Here is a 22038-nt window from a genome sequence, read left to right as displayed (position 1 = left end):
GAGTTTTTTCAACAAGTAGTGCTGGAACTACTGGACACTTACATTGAAAAAAAGAAAAATCTAAACACAGTCTTTCTACCATTTCCAAAAATCAAATCACAAGGGATCATAGATCTAAATGTAAAGTGCAAAACCATAAGACATCTAGAAGAAAACACAGGAGGAATTTTAGGTGTTCTTGGGCATGGCAAAGAATTTTCAGATGCAATACAAAAATACATCCATGAAAGAAAAGTGTTGGACTTTATTAAGATTAAAAACTTCTGGTCTGTGAAAGATACTACTAAGAGAATGAAGACAGGCCCAGATTGGGTAATAATATAGGCAAAACACTATCTGATAAAAGACTTGTATTAAAAATATACAAATAACTCAAAACTTAATAATAGTAATAATATAAGTAACCAAGCAGAAAATGGGCAAAAGATCTGGACACCTCACCACACGGAATATAAAGATGACAAGTCGGCATTTGAAAATATGCATAACATCCCTTGTTATCAGAGAATTGCAAATTAAAACAACAACAATGAATATATCACTATGTACTTATCAGAATTGCTAAAATCCAAAACCTGACAATACCAAAACACAGTTACATATTTAGGAGTAAGAACTATAGACAAATTTCTTACAATTGCTATATTCAAACAAGTGAACCATTAAGAAGGGGCTGAAGAAGAACCTTGGTGATGAAGCCCATTTTTCTCTAAAAATTAAAAAAAAAATCTTTTTATCTAGAAAACAAAAGCAGATATGGAATGTACTTGGTTCTACTACTGGGTAGAGAATACACACATAATTTCTGTTTATCTGATGTGGAAAGTAGGGATTAGGCAACATATTTTGGACCTAAAGTAGCAAATAGATACTGAGCCAAAAAAGCCACAAGTTCTCAGATCTTCTAATGCCAAAATAGTCAGAATGCAACAGGGCCAACCATTCAGAACATAAGATATGACAATGTAAATTATGTGGTTGTGCAAAATGACCAAAGTGGCATTAAATCATTTATGGTTATTCTCTTCCTTCCCTCTAAGGCATCATCTTTCAGATGGCTTTCCAGAATCCCTTATTTCCCAAATTAAGACTAATGGATGAAGAAATTTAGAAGGTCATTAGTACGTCACTTTAGATTTCAAAAAGACATGGGAAACTGGATAATAAAATTAAGAATTGCTACTCATCAAAAAAATTACTAATAAGAAAATAAAGGCAGAACATGAAGTGGGAAAATGTATTCATAACAGTTTATCTTTAAAAAATGTATTCTCATGCTCATTTTGGCCCGTATACACTAAAATCAGAATGATACAGAGAGGATTAGCAAGACCCCTGTACAAGGATGACACACAACGTCATAAAGCATTTCATATTTTTGAACATTGCTAAGAAAATAAATCTTAAAAGTTTTCATCACGAGAAAAAATTAAATTCTGTAACTGTGTATGGTGATGCATGTCTTAAAAAACAATATGTTGAATATATAAAGAGCCCCTGTAGGTCAATAGGAAAAGAGCACACAAATCCAGTACAAAAATGGGCAAAAATTGCTGAACAAACACTTTCCAAAAGAGGAAATCCAAAAAGCCAATGAAGATAAGAAAACTTCAGCTTTACCAGTCATCAGAGAAATACAAATGAAAACCACAAAGAAATTTCATTACACTCTTGCCATAAATGTGAAATGGCAAACAAATGAAAAACAATGGAAAGTGTGTTAGTGAGGATATAGAGCAATGAGAATGCTCATATACTACTGTTAGAAGATTAATGAGTACAACCAATTTGTAAAGCTGGCAGTATCTGTTAAAGCTGCTTATGCTGAGAGGAAGGAGTTAAAACAACTGGGTTTGATCTAATCACTACACCAAGGAAAAATCTTTGAGAGAAAGGCTCTTGGGGTCATCCAGTCTAATCTTCTTCATAAATGGACTTGTGGATAAATAGACTAATGATATTTGCTAGGAAGAAGTGACCTTATCTCTGAAATACCCTTGTCAGGATGTCCTGGTTAAGGATTATCTATAGAAAAAGAACCAAGGGTATATGAGAAATGGCCCTCTAGAGGATTTCACCTAAGGTACACAGCTCTCTGGCTTCACAATTTAAATGCTCCTGCTGTGTGAAGTGACTTTGCAGATGTAACACAGAGATCTTATCTATTATTCTAGCCACATGTTGGACAGAAAAAGACAGGTCCTGGGGAACTACCTTTGATGTCCTAAACCACTCTCTCCTCTTCCTGAAATTTTCTATTGTCTTCAAATTGAAATTATTTAATAAAGTTTGCTAAGATAAGATCTCTGTGATTCATGTGGGTCTGATTTGATTATTCCATCTTATGTGGTAGCTTATACAATTAGACCCAATAATCCTACTCAGGGGTAAATGCCAAACAGTAATCATTCACATGTTCAACTAAGACCCAGAACTGTTGCATTCATTCTTAATGGCCACAAACTGGAAAATATCTGAAAGCCCATAAAGAAAAATGGACAAATTGTGATACATTCACACAATGGAATGCGATTCAGCAACTAATAACTTCAACTACATGAATTTAGTATGGATGCAACTCAGAAAGATAATGTTGATTGAATTAAGCCAGACTAAGATGTATTAGGCAAAACTAATCTAACCTGTGCAAAGTCAAGTAATATTGTTTTGTTTTTGGGCCAGTCTCTCAAGAGACTTCTGAATAGATTTATATATTTAGATTTTTTAGTGGTTTTTAAAGCTAAATTATTTATCTATTTAGTGTGACAAAATGTGGAGATTATTGATGAGATGGGATATCCTAACAACATATTAGGATTATCATTGAAAAGAAAAAAACCCTGAAAACCAAAAGTGAAAAACACTTTAGACATAGCAGGTCATCTTATTGTTCATATTTATAAACTTTGGTATTTTGATTTTAAGAAAATATCCTTGTATAGAGTTCCTACTAAGAAAAGAAAAAATAGAGAGGGAGGCAAACCATAAGAGATTCTGTAGTTAAAAGAACAAACCGAAGGTTGCTGGAGGGGAGGAGGGTGGGTGGATGAACTAAATGAATGATTGATATTAGGGAAGGCACTTGTTGGGATGAGCACTGGGTGTTATATGTAAGGGGTAAAGCACTATATTATACTTTTGAAACCAATACTATACCATATGTTAGCTAATTTGAATTTCAGTTTTTAAAAAAGTTGATACTGTCATATTTTAGTCCATATTGTTAGCAAATATTCAACTTTTTTTTAGTATCTCCTAAGAACCTTAAAACATTATTGCTAAATTAAGAATTCCAAATATATATTTCTCCCTTCAGTAATAATGACAGTGGTGATGATGATGGTAATAACTGTAAACAAGTATGCTTTAAACACCTAATCTGTAAAATACTATGGCGAAACCCTCTACTACAAGGGTTCTCAATTTGGAGTCCAGTAAAATTCAGGAATTCAGAAATTTAAATAAGAAAAATTACATATTTATTTTCAATAACCTTTAACTGAAATTTACCACTCCTTTCAATAGAAATTTAGAGTTTCTTTCAAAAGAAACCACAAATATTTTCATCACGCATTACACTTACAAAATATAATTTGAAATAGTTGTTTATGCTCATCACTACATTGAAATTACGAGTTATTAGACTCAGCATCAGATCTTGTTAATGTGTAAAGAATCATGTATACTACTTTATCACATTATCTTTAATAATTTAATAACTCTGGGACTCCTGGGTGGCTCAGTGGTTGAGCATCTGCCTTCAACTCAGGGCATGATCCCAGGGTCTGGGGATCAAGTTCTGCATCAGGCTCCCTTCAAGGAGTCTGCTTCTCTCTCTACTTATGCTTCTCTCAGTGTGTTTCTCATGAATAAATAAATAATACCTTTAAAATATATATAATAATTTAATAACTCTATTTCAAAATGATTGGTTGGTTTCTTTTTTTTTTAAGGATTTTATTTATTTATTCATGAGAGACACAGAGAGAGAAAGAGAGAGAGAGAGGCACAGACACAGGGAGAAGCAGGCTCCACCCAGGGAGCTTGACATGGGACTCGATCCCGGGTCTCCAGGATCACACCCTTGGCTGAAGGCGGCGCTAAACCATTGAGCCACAAGGGCTGCCTGGTTGGTTTCTTTTATGATTTAATATATTTTATTTTATGGATTGGAAAAAATGTTATTTTCAATTGCACCAAAGTGGTCCATAGCAATAAATCATTAAGAACCCCTATAATATCTCATTTAATTCTTACAACTTTATGATTTTGATATTATCATCCTCATTTTAGAGCTAAAGGAAATGAAGCAGAGAAAGTTGAATGATGTTACCAAGTTCATCAGACTAGTAAATTCCATAGCTAGAATTAGAACCTAGATCATCTGGCTTTAGAGCCTGTCCTTTTAAGCACTGGTCTATGAAACCTATTAGAAATTTAAATTCTAGCACAGTGGCTTTCAAACTGTCTATAGAGGTCTGGAGTTGTTTGCATATGTCCCAGGGCATTTATATTATGAGAAGCAGGAGAGGCCAAACTTCAGGCACAGTGACTCTTTGTTGATAACTTAGTGTTCAACTTAAAATTTTACATTTTAAGCAACTGTTAACAGATATAAAGGAAGAAATCAATAGCAAAGCAATAATAGGAGGGGACTTTAAACCCCATTTACATCAATAGATAGATCCTCCAGACCAAATATCAACATCCAATGGACCAGATGGATCTAAAAGATATATTCAGAACATTCTACCCCAGAACAGTGGAATACACATTCTTTTCAAGTGCACATGGAATATTCTCCAGAAGAGAGCACATGTTTGGCCACAAAACAAATCTTTTTTTTTTTAAACAAATCTTAATAAATTGAGAAGGATTGAAATCATATAATGCATCTTTTCCAACTACAATGGTATGAAACTACCAATCGTTGCAAGAAAAAATCTGGAAAGAACACCAATACATGGAGGTTAAATAACATGCTACTAAACAGCGAATGAGTCATCCAAGAAATCAAAGAGGAAATAAAAATATGCATGGGGACAAATGAAATTGAAACCACAACAGTCCAAAATCTTTGGGTGAATAAAAAGATGTTCTGAGAGGAAAGTTTATAGCAATACAGCTCTACCTCAAGAAGCAAGAAAAATTTCAAATAAACAATTTAACTTCACACCAAAATGAGCTAGAAAAAGAAGGGAAAGAATAAGTATCATAGTACAAATAAATTAAATAATGCCTAACAAAGCCAATAGAATACATTAACAAAACCAGGAGCTAGTTCTTTGAAAATATCAAGGAAACTGATAAACCTTTAGCCAGACTTATCTAAAAAAAAGAGAGAAAGAGTGAAAGAGAGGACTCAAGTAAAATGAGAAATGAAAAAGGAGAAATAATAACAGATACCACAGAAATACAAAGAGTAATAAAAGAGATAATAAAAAATCATATGTCAACAATTGGATAACCTAGAAAAAACGGATAAATTCTTAGGAACACATAACCTTCCAAAAGTAAGTCAAGAAGAAATAAGAAATTTAAACAATCACTGGTAATCAAATTGAATCAGTAATAAAAAAAAATCCTCCCCAAAAATGAAAGTCCAGGAACAGATAGTTTAATACGTGAATGCTACCAAACATTTAAAGAAGACTTAATACCTATTATTCTCAAACTACTCTAAAAAATAGAAGAGGAAGGAAGACTCCGAATTCATTCTAAGGGGCCAGCAATTCCTTGACACCAAAACAAAATAAAGATATTATAAAAAAATGAAAACTACAGGCAAGTATCTCTCATGAAGATAGATGCAAATATCCTCAACAAAATATTAGCAAACCAAATCCAATGACACATTAAAAAAAATCATTCAACACAATCAAGTGGGACTTATTCCAGAGATGTAAGGGGCTTCAGTATTTGCAAATCAATCAAAATGATACATCACATTAATAAGACAAGGGATAAAAGCGAATGATTATCTCAATATGTGCAGAAAAAGCATTTGACAAAGTACACCAACTATTCATGATAAAAAAAAGACTCTCTTGACAAATTAGGCTTAGAAGGAGCATACCTCAGCATAGTAAAGACCATATATGAAAACTCACAGCTTACATCATATTCAATGGTGATAAAAACAGCTTTCCCCATAAGAACATGAAAAGGACAAGGATGTCTATTTTCACCACTTTTATTTAACATAGCACTGGAAGTAATAGCCACAGCAGTCAGACAACAAAAAGAAATAAAAGTCATTCAAGCTGGTAAGGAAGAAGTAAATCTTTTACTATTTGCAGATGACATGATACTATATATAGAAAACCTGAAAGGCTCCACCAAAAACTACTAGAACTGACAAATGAAGTCAATAAGGTCACAAGATACAAAATCAATACACAGAATAGAAATGTTACATTTCTATACACTATTAATGAAGTAGGCAGCAAGAGAAATTAAGAAAACGATCCCAATTACAATTGCACCAAAAAGTAGTAAATATCTGGGAATTAACTGAACCAGGAAGTTCAAAGACCTGTACTCTGAAAACTCTTAAAACATTAATGAAAGAAATTGGAGCTGACACAAACAAATGGAACAATATCCCATGCTCATGAATTGGAAGAGCAAATGTTGTTAAAATATCCATACTACCCAAAGCAATCTACAGATCTGATGCAATCTCTATCAAATTACCAATAGCAGGGATGCCTGGGTGGCTCAGCAGTTGGGCGTCTGCCTTAGGCTAAGGGTGTGATCCTGGAGTCCTGGGATTGAGTCCTGCATTGAGGCTCCCTGCATGGAGCCTGCTTCTCCCTCTGCCTATGTCTCTGCCTCCCTCTCTCTCTGTGTCTCTCATGAATAAATAAATTTTAAAAATCTAAAAAAAAATTACCAATAGCATTTTTCACAGACCCAGAACAAATAATCCCAAAACTTGTGTGGAACCACAAGAGCCCCTAAATAGCCAAAGCAATTTTGAAAAAGAACAACAAAACCAGAGGTAGAGCAATCCCAGTTTTCAAGATCTATGGCAAAGCTGTAGTAACCAAAACAGTATGATCCTGGCACAAAAACAGACACATAGATCAGTGGGACCGAGCAGAGAGTCCAGAAATAAACCCACAATTACGTGGTCAATCAATCTTCAACAAAAGAGGCAAGGATATGCAATGGGGAAAAGACAGTCTCTTCAACAAATGGTGTTAGGAAAACTGGACAGCTACATGCCAGAGAATGAAACTGGACCACTTTCTTACACCATACCCCAAAATAAACTCAAACTGGATTAAAGTCCCAAATGAGACCTGAAACCATAAAAATCCTGGAAGAGAGCTCAGGCAGTCATTTCTCTGGCGTTGGATGTAGCAACATTATTCTAGATACGACTCCTTTGGCAAGGGAAACAAAAGCAAAAATAAACTATTGGGACTACATCAAAATAAAATGCTTCTGCACGGCAAAGGAAACCATCAACAACACTAAAATACAACCTGCAGAACGGGAGAAGATACTTGGAAATGATATATCCAATAAAGGATTAGTATCCAAAATATATAAGGAACTTGTAAAACACGACACCCCCAAAGTGCATAACCCAAGTAAAAAATGGGGCAGAAGTCATGAACAGACAGTTCGCCAGTACACATACAGACGGCCAGCAGACACATAAAAGGCGTTCAACATCACTCAAAATCAAGGAAATGTAAACCAAAACCATAATGAGGTACCACCTCACACGTGTCCAAATAGCTGAACTCAAAAATACAAGAAACAACAAGTGTTGATGAGGATGTGGAGAAAGAAGCACTTGTGCACTGTTGGTGGGAATGTAAACTGATGCAGCCTCCGTGGAAAACAGTATAGAGGTTCCTGAAAAACTTAAAAATCTCATAACCATATGATCTATAATTCCACTACTGAGTATTTACTCAGGGAATATGAAAACACTCTTTTGAGAAGATATATGCACTCCTTATGCTTATTGCAGCATTATTTGCAATAGCCGAATTATAGAAACAGCCCAAGCATCCATTGATACATGAATGGATAAAGAAGATGTGGTAAATAAACACAATGGAATAGTACTCAATCATAAAAAAGAATGAAATCTTGCCATTTGCAACTACAGGGATGCATCTAGAGGAGATGATGTGAAATAAGTGAAGTAAGTCAGTCAGAGAAAGACAAATACTATGGGATATCACTCATAGGTGGCATTTAAGAAACAAAACAAATGAATAAGAAAAAAAGAAGACAAACCAAAAGCACATTTTTAATCATAGAAAATAAACTAATGGTACCTAGAGGGAAGCTGGGTGAGGAAATGCATGAAATAGGTGAATGGGATTAAGAGTAATTTATCATGATGAGCACTCAGGAATGTATAGTATTGTTGAACCACTATATTGTACACCTGCAACTAAATACTGTATATTGATTATATTTGAATTTTAAAAATAGGTAAAGCAGAGGTTTTTTGAGTAGTGAAAATACTCTGTGTGGTATTATAATTAGGGATACATTAATTACAAATTTGTCCCAGCTCGTAGAATGTGTAACATCAAAAGTCAAACCTAACATCTACTGTGGACTTTGTATGGTAGTGATGTGGCTGTGCAGGTTGATCAGCTGTTATAAAAATACCACTGGGTTGGGAAACACTGTTAACAGAAGTGGCTACGCCAGCGTAGATGCAGAGGATATATGGGCAATGTGTTCCTCACAAGTCAGAGGATATATGGGCAATGTGTTCCTCACAAGTCTGCTGTCAACCAAAACTGTTCGCAGAACAATAAAGTTTTAAAAAAGTAAAAGCAAAATAAAATGGAACTTTTGCTTTTAAAATTTGTATCTTCTAGCACTAAAAAAGTTCTAAATTGTTGTCCTAACATAATGTAAAAAAATACAAATCTTAGTTACAAATCAAACTTTTAGAAATCATTTATCAGGTAGGTATTTTTATCAGCAAATTGGGTCAGCCTCTTGTTCTTAATCTGAGAACCAACTAGGTTTTTACAGACCTGATGGAACCTCTTCAGTTTTGACTCTTCAAAGTCAACTACAGAAGAGGGAGAATCCCAGTACTTCCCGAGAGTGCACCCACCCCATCCTACCCTGAGCTCAAGACCCTCAATTAATCCTTAATCTTTACAAGATTTTCAATGAGATAGTAGAGTTGACTCTGCTGAAAATATCTGATAACAGGCCACACGCTAGACTTAAATTTAGTATCTTTTTAATATACAGACACCCCACCTATTTTGTATCTTACTTTTGTTGTTAAATTAAGCTGCCTGCCTTGATTGCTTTATCTTAGAGTTCTGTGAGCTCCATGGAACAATTTCAAGATTATAGATTAGGCAAAGTTTTAACTTTGAGAAAGATGCACCAAGAAAGCAGTGGAGTTTTCTTTTCAGGGATATTATTCAGGTCCAGGAGGAGTAGAGGTGGGTTAGGAAAGAAGCTTTTTTTAAGATCCATCCCTTTTGTAATGAGTCAGAAGGAAAGATAGAGACTGAATAGGACAGGATTGAGAAAAAGTAGCTGATCCAGTCTCAGTTCTGCCATTAAATGTATCAGAGTGACCAAAAATGACGTCATTCAGCACTATTAACTGCCCCAGCATGTACTAAATGGATCCTTGAATGTCATATCCCAGTGCAGCAGAATATAAGGAAATGAGTGAAAAATTACTTGGGAAACAGATGCTGCTAGATTAGTGAGAGAATATGATCAAACTGGAGGAAGATAGAATCATAGTTGTGGAGCATATTTGCCCAAAAATCTCATGAGTAAAATGGAGCATCTCTGATACTGGCTTTCTTATAACTGCAACAAGTAGAAAAGCTTCTTTTAATCTCTGCCTCACCAGAAGCTTACATTTCAGATGAAGAGCTCATTACCTTTTAATCTATCCTCTCCACCTCTGGTCCTTACCATACAGCACCAAGAGAATATAAATGATCTACATGTAGTACTGTGCATTTTCTTTGGCATGTTAAGCACAGATTAATCTTCATAAACTATACGGATGGTTATTACATAAACAAAAACAGTATATGCAGTAGATTTGATTACCCTAGCCTCCACTTTCTTTTATAGATTACCTCTGATCAATTATTATCAGCCTTAAATGGATAAACCGTTCTCTCTCTCTCTCTCTGTGCCACATAAACGTATCAGATAAATATCAAAGGACAGGCACAATTTAAGCAAACATTGGAGTCACAGTGAAAAGTCCAATAAGTGCTACAGGCATGAATGATGGACACAGGAGACAGGCAGGGCCAGGGGCAGAAAAGCAGTAATGAGACAGGGAAGCAAAAACCGAGCTGCTAAAGGGAACATGGTACAGCAGTTCATGACTCAAGAGAACAGTACCTCAGGCCTCCCTGTAGCATAATCAACATCTTGACCTCCTTATGATCTATCTCACCATCTCAACATCAAAAATTTCCCAGCCATATCTTTACACTTTCATATTTCACCAGCATGTTCTCAACCCCAAATTGCCACAGAATGAAATACACAAAACCTCCCTCTTTGAAGTAGAACCGCTTTACTTGCTGTGGTAGACCCAGAGCCTAAAATAGTGCCGGGCACATAGTGGGTTCTCAATTTCTGTGTTGAATGAATGATTTATTACTCACTTAACATAACTTGTTTATTTCTCTGAGCATCTATATAGTATATGCATCCTGCAGTCAATCATATGTAAATGTATATTAAATAAAGATACATACAGGTAGCTTATGTGGATGATGACATTAACATGAACCTTTTCATGCAGGGACTTATAATCTAGATGGAGGGAAAAATATTTCTATAACAAGATAAACTGTACAACTCAGCATATGATATTTGTTGAAACAAATGGTATGCCCTTTATATATTTATAGGAGAAAACCACCACAGATAGATGGAAAGAGGAAGAAAATCTTTATGATAAGAATAATAATAGCAATAGATACTCAGTTTTTATGCAAGTATCTCATGTATGTTATCTAATTCAGAGCATTTCCTACCATCTTGTGGAGTAAATACTCTTAATATCTCTATCACGCAGATGAGAGAGCTAGGGGTCAGGCAAGTGAAGGAGCTTTCCTTATGTCTCACAGTTGGCAAATGTGGAGCTGAATCTGGGGCCCATACTTTTAATGACTATGCTATACATAAAAGAGTAAAGGCATATATTTATTATTAGTAATAAATATGGTAGGTTCTAATATATATTGAGTGCTTCCCCATGTATAAGAGACTGTACTTAATGCTTTACATATACTATTTTATTTAATGCACACAATTTTATTTATTTATTACATTTTATTTATTTTTAAAGATTATTTATTTAAGAGAGAGAGAGAGAACAGGGAGGAAGGACAGAGGGGAAGAGTCCCAAGTGGACTGAGTGCTAAGCACAGAGCCCAATGTGGGACTTGATCTTCTGACCCTGAGATCACAACCAAAGCTGAAACCAAGTCAGTCACTTAACTAAGTGAGCCACCCAGGCACCTCAATCCATACAATTTTATAGGCTCAATCATGATTCCCATTTTACAGAGGAAGCAACTGATTCTTAGAAAGGTTTAGTAATCTGCTCAAGTTTCATAGGTGGTGATGACGCCAAGTACTAAATAAGCCAGCCTAGCTTGAGAGCTTACATGCCTAACCACTATGCAATAAAGACCAGTTGTCTGTAGCAGGCAGCTTTAGAGATTAAACCATTCAGTGGCAAAAAGCACAATACTATGTGAGCATTTAAACCAACTATATTTTCTGCCCCTTTTAAAGTAATGTGAACTCTGAAACTTCTGTTTGAATGGACACAGTCCCCTGCAATTGAAAGAAAGTGATTTTTGGCTGTTAAACACAGATCTACTTGATATGGAATTCATTGTTGTAAAGAGATTGTTATTGTGTAGGTCTGAAATCTGAGCCAGAGCAGTAAGCAGAAGTCTCTTCATAGAGCAATTGGACAGCCCTTGAAGCAAGTACATGTCAGCTAAAGAAAGAAATGTTCCTCTCATGATGTGTACCAGTGCACTCATACTAAAAATAAGATATTACAATGAAGACACCAGATTACACTGTCTGATCAGCATAGAAAACAATGCATAAAAAGGTTTTGCTCTTGTGTAGCATGTCTTACCATTGTTAGAATCACTAACTCACAAAGCCTTTCTGCCTCAGTTGTCTCACCTGTCAATGAAGTGCTTTTTTTAGGTGCTTCATACAGTACTTGGTACAGAACAAACACCAAGTAAATTATAGGTACAAACATGTATAATTGATATTACTATAATCCAGCACAATCATTAGTGATAATAATCACATCATCAATTATCATGTACACCACAAAAACAATAGGTCCTATCATTTGAGGGAAGGAAAGGAAGAAGAAAACGATTCCAGGGAACAGAGGGAATCATAGGTAGTATAAAGAAGTCAGAGAGTAAAAGGATGTAAATCAGAAGAAAAGAAACAATCACAAGTTAAAAATAAGTATGAGGTTTGGCCCATGGAAAGTAAATATTAACCTTCTGAAAAATTATTAGGATACAATATTTAATAAAATACTCAGAACTAGCTGGGGATTCTTAGTGCCTTTCACGAAAGGAAGAACTAAATCATGATGGTGGGGAAGGCTGTGCGTGTGTTGGGGCAAGAGGTAAATGTAACTTATGCTCAGTATTGCTGTGAACTTAAAACTACTCTAAAAAATACAGAGGATCCAAGTATTCAGATATTATAGAAATCTTATTGGAGTATATATGGATTTTTTAAAAAATGAACGTGGTCAGGATTTTCTAAAAAAATCAAGGTAAAGAACAAAACATCAGTTAAAATTTTACTATTGTTCTTCCAACCCACTACATAGTCTAAAACATAACGTGATTTTTTTGCGATCTTTATCTGTGCATTTTATCGAATCTTATGTCTTTCAGATTTTGCAAGTGTTCTTGTGAAGTTTATGCTCGTAAGCCTTCCCATCCATATTGGAAATTTTCACACACTGATTCTGCAAATCTCAACACATAAATGAAGGGTTACATATTACACCAAAGTAGCTCAACTCTCAGAGTCTCTCTTATTAATTCCTTGGTTTTATATGCATAGTGATCTGAGCTTCTATAAAAGTTTCTCCCAGATGCCACTTATGAGAATGAAACCAAACTGTCCCAGAGAGTTTGACAAAACTCATAAAGCCAATATATTGATTCATCAGCCTCATCTTCTTCAAGATTTATGTAACAGCAAGAATTCATGGTTCCTCCAGATAATAAAATTATATCTCCTATGTGAATCTATAGAAATGGCTCAAGATAAGGGATTCCTGAGTCTTGTCAAACTTCTAAGACAGTTTGGATTCATTTCAAAAACGGAGGCATGGGAAAATCTTGGAAGGAATGTAGAGCATATCACTCAAGGCTTTAAAGTCCTGACTAACAAATAAGAGTTGGGAGAACAAATAAGGTTTTTGAAATCTACTTGATGCAGAAAGCACACTTGACAAAGTAAACATCCATTCATGGCAAAACCCCTCAACCAAGTAGGTTTAGAGAGAACAAACCTCAATATAATAAAGATCATATATGAAAAACCAAAATAACATCATCCTCAATGGTGAAAAACTGAGACTTTTTACCCTAGGGTCAGGAATAAGACAAGGATGTCCACTCTCACCACTTTTATTTAATATAGTACTGTAAGTCCTAGCCACAGCAATCACACAACAAAAAGAAATAAAAGACAAGTAGGGGTACCTGGGTGGCTCAGTAGGTTGAGTGTCTGCTTTCATATCAGGTCATGATCCCAGGGTCCCGGGATCTAGCCCCATGGTCTTCCTGTTCAGCAGGGAACCTGCTTGCACCTCTCCCGCTGCCCCTCCCCCGTGCTTGTGCACTCTCTCTCTCTCTCTCAAATACAAATTAATAAAATCTTTTTTTAAATGTGTAAAAAGAAAGAAATAAAAGTCATCCAAGCTGGTACCAATAGCATTTTTCACAGACCCAGAACAAATAATCCCAAAACTTGTGTGGAACCACAAGAGCCCCTAAATAGCCAAAGCAATTTTGAAAAAGAACAACAAAACCAGAGGTAGAGCAATCCCAGTTTTCAAGATCTATGGCAAAGCTGTAGTAACCAAAACAGTATGATCCTGGCACAAAAACAGACACATAGATCAGTGGGACCGAGCAGAGAGTCCAGAAATAAACCCACAATTACGTGGTCAATCAATCTTCAACAAAAGAGGCAAGAATATGCAATGGGGAAAAGACAGTCTCTTCAACAAATGGTGTTAGGAAAACTGGACAGCTACATGCCAGAGAATGAAACTGGACCACTTTCTTACACCATACCCCAAAATAAACTCAAACTGGATTAAAGTCCCAAATGAGACCTGAAACCATAAAAATCCTGGAAGAGAGCTCAGGCAGTCATTTCTCTGGCGTTGGATGTAGCAACATTATTCTAGATACGACTCCTTTGGCAAGGGAAACAAAAGCAAAAATAAACTATTGGGACTACATCAAAATAAAATGCTTCTGCACGGCAAAGGAAACCATCAACAACACTAAAATACAACCTACAGACAGGAGAAGATACTTGGAAATGATATATCCAATAAAGGATTAGTATCCAAAATATATAAGGAACTTGTAAAACACGACACCCCCAAAGTGCATAACCCAAGTAAAAAATGGGGCAGAAGTCATGAACAGACAGTTCGCCAGTACACATACAGACGGCCAGCAGACACATAAAAGGCGTTCAACATCACTCAAAATCAAGGAAATGTAAACCAAAACCATAATGAGGTACCACCTCACACGTGTCCAAATAGCTGAACTCAAAAATACAAGAAACAACAAGTGTTGATGAGGATGTGGAGAAAGAAGCACTTGTGCACTGTTGGTGGGAATGTAAACTGATGCAGCCTCCGTGGAAAACAGTATAGAGGTTTCTGAAAAACTTAAAAATCTAATAACCATATGATCTATAATTCCACTACTGAGTATTTACTCAGGGAATATGAAAACACTCTTTTGAGAAGATATATGCACTCCTTATGCTTATTGCAGCATTATTTACAATAGCCGAATTATAGAAACAGCCCAAGCATCCATTGATACATGAATGGATAAAGAAGATGTGGTAAATGAACACAATGGAATAGTACTCAATCATAAAAAAAGAATGAAATCTTGCCATTTGCAACATCATGAATGGATCTAGAGAGTGTAATGGTAGGTGAAATAATCAGAGAAAGGGAAATACAGTATGATTTCATTCACATGTGGAATTTAAGAAACAAAACAAACGAACAAGATAATAAAGGACAAAAATTAGACTCTTAACTAAAGGGAAATGAGTCAGAGATGGGTAAAATAGGTGATGGGGATTAGTGCATTTATCATGAGGAGCGCTGAGTAATGCATAGAATTGTTGAATCTCTATATTGTACACCTGAAACTTATATAACACCATTAGATAAATTGGAATTAAGAAAAATAAATTGGAATTAAGAAAAATCAAGTGAAAATTCAGCAGATTAAAAAAAATTAAGGTAAAGCCCTAATAATGACTTGAAATAATCAATTGCTTGGAAATCAATTGCAAATGGGAAAGGAATGTTTGACAGTGGCTGATATGAAAAAGCTCTATGATATTGGCATAAACACAGTAGGATCCCACAATAGCAAACTACCACAAATCTGATGCAAACATATTATAGAAGTATTATATACTAATAAAGAAAGATCAAACATCCTCATTTTTTTATGCTGGGCAGATACTAAAGAGTCACATTCAGTATTCTAGTTTACCCCACCTGAACAGTTTGGCTATGAAGTAGATATGCCAGAATAGTGAGCTGGACTATCCAAGGAAAATGTTGAAGAAAGGAGGTCTGTTTAATTTGAATAATACTCAGGTGAGTGAATAACACAGGAAATGCATTTTACTCATTGAATAAACTTTCTATGAAATGAAGAGTAAATACTTTCTTCAGGAAAAAAGTAAAATCAATGGCTGAAAATTAGATTGTTATATTCAACAATTGAAATGCGCTGCCTCAAGAGATAATTAATCTCAGGTATACACAGCAGCTTTAGGGATTGTATTTTTTTTTCAAGGTTTTTTTGTTTGTTTGTTTGTTTGTCTTTGTTTTTTTCTGTCTTCCTGAAAGATTATCCCTGTCACTTGCTATACAACTTGTGGTGTTTCCCTGTGTGCTTCCTTGACTCATGTTGAGCTTGGCCATGTCAAAGGCAATGATCATGAGGAAGTATGATGTACACCAACCACATTTCTCAAATTTTAATGTGTCTATGAATTACTTAAAGATCTTGTTAAAATGAAAGTTCATATATAGTAGGTCTAGTGGGACCTCAAGATACTGTATTTCTAATAACCACCCAAGTGACGTTGAAATTGCTAGTCATTAGACCAAACTTTGAGTAGCAAGGTTTTATGCAGCATCTAAGCTTTAAGAGGCATTCTGAGTTTCCTTCATCTCTCTTGCTTTTTCTCTTTGCAATGAAATCAGCATGTCCTAAATTTGGTCTTCTCCTTCCTCAATTCCTCAATCCTGGAATGGCATATGCAGTAGAACCACAGCAGCCAATATTAAAATAAATATGAAATATATATATATATAAAATATATATTATGGGATTATTTGTTACTACAGAAAGTCTAAGACTCATCTGTGAGGGATCTCATAGAGGGCATTCTCAATAAGAGAATAACTCTGGACCTAATTAATTCCATCTCTCTTTGTAAATATAGACGTTAGGTCATATTTGTGCTAACTATCCTTACCCTATAGTTTGAACAGGTTCGTGTGCCCTACTTATCAGCAAATTAGTAAAATGCTGGGGTTGGTTGACACATCAATAATTCTCTTCAATCTCATATCCAGGTGATGGATCTGCACACCTGAAAGCCTTTGAGCCTTCTGGTCAAAAGTGAGAAGTTATCCATCCTGTGGCAAAAATCATTAAACGTTCGTTGTCACAAGAATCTAGCTTTTACATAAACAACATAGGTATGAGGTTGAGATGGCAACTTTGGGATTTTACCAGTGCCAAGAGTCTTAGAAGTAATTGCATTGAGTAAACAAGGAACTGTCTGTGCAAGAGGAAAGTACACTTTCCTCAAGGAAGCCTGAAAGGAAAACTCCCCTCATTCAGCTTTTCTAAACCAGCCGACAGACACTCATGAGATTATAACTTTGGCAGGACAGAAGAAGAAGTGTTGCCAACTTCATAGTCAAACCATTGAATTAATGTTGTTTTATCTTAATTAAACTTATTATTATAACCCTGCACTAAATGTAGCTGTCCTGTCTCTCCAATATTCCCAGGAGTGCTAGAAATATGCTAGCACAGCAATATTCCCTGAAATCAATTATGTTGGGAAATGTGCTAAATTGTGCTGTAATACAGATGCTTTTGTTGTACTTATTCTTTGGATTTTATGGTTAGATTTTAAATTGGTTGGAGCAATAGCAAGACCTTTTTAAGAAAACAAATTCCCAAATGAAGTCCCAAATGGAATCTACTTATTTAATGTTTAATGTATTAATAATCAGATCATCTGATTCATAAACTTTGGTAGGTACTCACCATTTATTAGAACCTTGTGAAAAATCTATCTTATTGCCCATCGAAAACTTACTGCTAACATTTCTCTTATTTTATATTACCAACCTTAGAATCTTGCAACATTTTAATTGCATATCTGGCTAAGTAGCAATTTCGCTGAGTGATTATTAACCATATATCTTAGAACCTGAGAAAAATCACCTTTTCATCCTGAAATATAATGATATATATTTTTAAATGCTCTAGAAGACCATATCCTACAAGCGTTTGTATCAATTATTAAATTTCCTCATTAAGAATGGTTTTCACTTTATGTAGACCTAACTGTATGCAAGCCATTAATAAGCAATTCATTTACGTTGCTGGTTATATTACTTGTTTCATCATCCAAAATGATGATCATATTTCTAGAGTAAATTTCTCCCCAAAGCTAAAGTTGCTTTCCATGCATCATGTCATAAGCTGAGAATGACCATGAGGTATTTAGCAGTAACCATCATCATCAAACTACACTCACAGAAATCAAAGCTAGAGGTGTGGGTGGTTCAACTAGATGAACACTCTTAGAACTAAGAAAGTCCTTTATTATAAAAATTAATGGTATCGTTAGTTCTAAGCTTCATTTGCCTTTTATTTCTTTGTGAGTTTTTTGTTTATTTGGTTTTTGTTGGTTTTTCCATAATTAGCACCTAGAGTCTTAATTGTGCAATAGTTTCTCAAGGGAATATAAAGGAGAATCCTAAATTTTCTGTGCATCCTAGATAATGACTCACCATTTGACTTTGAACTAAGCATTCATGACAACACAATACTCTTCTTGGTCAAGATTACTGCTCCATAGGAAAATAATATTTATTTACTTCTCCAGAGAGCTACAAATTTTACTTAATGCTTCTAAAGAGCTTTTGACCTCCTTAAGCATGTACTAGCTGTTGTATAATGACCTCTATTTTTGGTTCAGTCATATTTTTAAAATTACTTTCCTGGCAGTATTACAATAAGATGTTAGGTAAGTTAAAATTAAAAGACTACGCCATTTAATGTTAGACTACATTACATTACACATAAAAAAAAAAAAAAAAGGATGCCCTACGACCTTCAACAGAGATAAAACAGAAACCTAAGAACTCCAACAACTTTGAATAAGGACTCTATCTCCTTGGCATTTCTATAGAACACTGCTCTCTGTGACCCGAATTTTATCATTACCAAAACAATAGCATTCCAAGGTATTTTTAAATGCAGATGCTACGACTGTTAAATAAGATCTGTCATGATTTTTATTCTTTAACTCAAATATTACTGCTTTCCCATAAGAATTTAAGAATAGGAAAAAATTTCTTATGCCCCCAATCCATAATATGGGCATGTATATGAAGCTACTGCCTTAACATTTAAACCCAACATTTTAAAAGTTTGGTCTCTCTGATTTTATGTCTACCTTAGCTTTTTTCATCACAAACTCAATATCTGCCTCAAATAATTTTCTCTTTTATATCTAGGCTTCTATCTCTATCTTTCAAATGTTTTGTTTTCTTAAACAGTTTTCCCCTTATCTCTTCCTAAATGTTATGGAGAACTATAAACTGATATTACAAACAAGACACTTAGCTTTAATTCTAAATATAGATTTTATATAAATGATACAAAAATAAATTGAAAACAATTCTGTTGCTTATTTCAACTAGATCATACCTATAGTTTCCTAGTCCCAATCTGCAAACTATATATGCACAGGGTTTTCATTATGCTTTCTTTCAACTTATATTATATGAAGTATATTAAATATACAGAAAATATGGAAGATCATAATAGGTAATCTTATGTCATCACCTCCTGAAGCCAAAAATATTAACATTCTGCCATAATTTACCCATTTGATTATATTACTTCCTCTGGAAGTAGCCACCATTTTGACACTGTTATTAAAGATTTTCTATCCATTTTCTCACATACATACATTTCCATAAACAATATAGATCAGAAGTCAGCAAACTATAGTCTGTGTACCAAATCTAGACTTGGCCTGTTCTGTATGGCCAATGGGTTACGAAAGTTTTTCTATTCTTAAAAGACTGAAAAAAAAGAAGCATATATGTAACAGAGACTATATGTGGCCCACAAAGCCTAAAACATTTATTATTTGGCTCTTTACAGATAAGTTTACTAATCTTTCATATGGCGTATGTTTCTGTGTGGTGTAAAAACTTATATAAATCACATCATACTAAAAAAGTCTTCTGCAACTTTCTTTTTTAGCTCACCATTATTTTTGAAAATTATCAATGTAGATGCACGTAGGTATAATACATCCTTTTATATTACTACATAGTTAAAATACCACAAAAATCCCACAGTTTATTGAATAATACCCTAACTGGTAGACATTTATGTTATGCCCAACTTGGGGTCATTAAATATATATCTGAGATAGATATCATTATACACATCACCCCATACACATGTGCAATATCCACCCCCCGGTCCCAGGATATATACCTAGAAGTAGCACTGCATGCTGTAAGATATGCCTATCTTCAGCTTTGCTCAGTGACAAATTGTTATCCAAAATAGGCTTGCTGATTACATTCTCATTAGCAAGGTATGAATGTTCTTATTTCCCCACATCCTTGAGAATATTTGCTATTCTCATACCTAGTTGTTTTGTCAGTAGTATCTCCTTGTTGTTTTACACACATTATCCTGATTACCAGTGTGCCAGCATCAATTTACTGACTCTTAATTCCAAATCCACCCTTTTTTGTCCTGCTCTGTGATACTGAAGCTGTACCCTTATAAATATTTGTCCTTCTATGTTAGGTTCTATCAGTAGAGGTCACTGGAGGGAGTGCAAAGCCATACTGAGAGGAAGGCTTCCCTTCTTCAATCCAGTGTCCTTTTCTGTTGAGCAAGCAGCTGTAAATTCATATGCAAGAGACCTGCTAGCAGACACTCACCTTTGTGGCCTGCACAGTTGGACTCTAGCCTACCCATGCGCTCTGGCAAACTTCTCAGCCACCTGGCTGGTTGCTCATCTGGATCTTTTCCAGATCATGTCTTCTGGCAAATTTCCTTCATTAACAGCTTTAGGGGAGAAGGAAGGCAGAGTATTTCTTATTCATTCTCCCTCAGCTTAGAAATAATAACTGTTTTATGCATTAGCAACTTCTGTATCCTTAGAGTTCTTTTAGTTTCTTTTAGCAGTTAACCACTTTTTACTAGTTAGTTTTTTTATATTAAAATTTCCCTGTTCAAAATTGGTATGATTAATGTTTCCTGAGTGACCCTGACTGGAACAATGAGTAAGGTTGAACATATTTTCATATGTTTATTAGCCATTCAGCTTTCTTCTATGAATCATACGTAGGTAGGTAGGTAAGTAGACACACACCCACACACAGACACACACACACATAGAAAGAGAGAGAAATATGTGTTTCTTTTCTTAGGAGGGGTAGATATTCTTTGTGTGTTTGGAATATCAATCTTTGTTAGATCTATAGTTTGCAAATATCTTTTCCAAATTTGGAACTTATCTTTACATTCAGTGGTATTGTTTAATATAGAGAAATTGATCAATACTTTCATTCATGGTTTGTGCATTTTATTTCTTATTTAAGAAACTCTTCTTGATCCTGATGTCATAAATATTGTCTATTTTTTCTCATGAAACTTTTAGAATTTGGCTTTTCTATGGTCTTTTTCTTTAAGATTTTATTTCTTCATGAGAGACACAGAATGAGAGATAGATAGGCAGAGTGAGAAGCAGGCTCCCTGTGGGGAACCTGATGTGGGACTCGATCCCAGGACCCCAGGCTCACTACCAGAGCCCACGGCAAATGCTCAATCACTGAGACACCCAGGTACCCCTATATATGTCTTTAATATACCTGAGATTTTTTATAAAGTACAAATTGAGAGTATTATTTTATTTTTTTTCATGTAGATAGTGATTTTTGTCTCAGCACCATATTTTGAATAGTTATCCTTTCTCCATGAATTTATAGAGCAAATTCACCCTTTGAGAAGTTATTATAAACATGGACCTATTCTTAGATTTTTAAATTCTATTCAGTTTGACCTATTTGTCCAATTCAGTACCAGTATTACTGTTTTAATTATGATGACTTTATAGGTTTTGAACTCAGGTAGGATAAATAAATATTCTTCTATCTTCTCTTCTTCTTCTCCTTTGAAACTGTTGGCTATCCTTTGCCTTTCACTGTCCCATCCAAATTTAAAATAACTTTATCAAGTTCCAAGAAGAGTACTTCTGAGATTTATTAGAATAGTATTGAACTTACTAATTAATTTGGGCAAAATAGAAACAGTTACAATTTTGAGTCTTTCAACACATGGTATTTCCATTTTCTCTCCATTTTTTAGATCTATCTTCAGTAAAAATTTAAAATTCTCTCCAAAAGAG

General features: G+C 34.8%; 1 non-coding gene across 1 annotated transcript; it reads left to right on the top strand.

Annotated features, from left to right (window-relative positions):
* Window positions 1-1274: 1274 nt before the first annotated feature.
* On the top strand, window positions 1275-1380 carry LOC140637408 (U6 spliceosomal RNA). The gene has a single exon (XR_012034528.1). It is a non-coding gene; the product is annotated as a U6 spliceosomal RNA (small nuclear RNA).
* The last annotated feature ends 20658 nt before the right edge of the window (window positions 1381-22038 follow it).

This window comes from Canis lupus, chromosome 7 (genome assembly GCF_048164855.1).
Source record: "Canis lupus baileyi chromosome 7, mCanLup2.hap1, whole genome shotgun sequence".
In the NCBI taxonomy this organism is placed as follows: domain Eukaryota; kingdom Metazoa; phylum Chordata; class Mammalia; order Carnivora; family Canidae; genus Canis; species Canis lupus.
The sequence above is the reverse complement of the archived record's forward strand: the minus strand, read 5'-3'. Positions and strand labels throughout refer to the sequence as shown.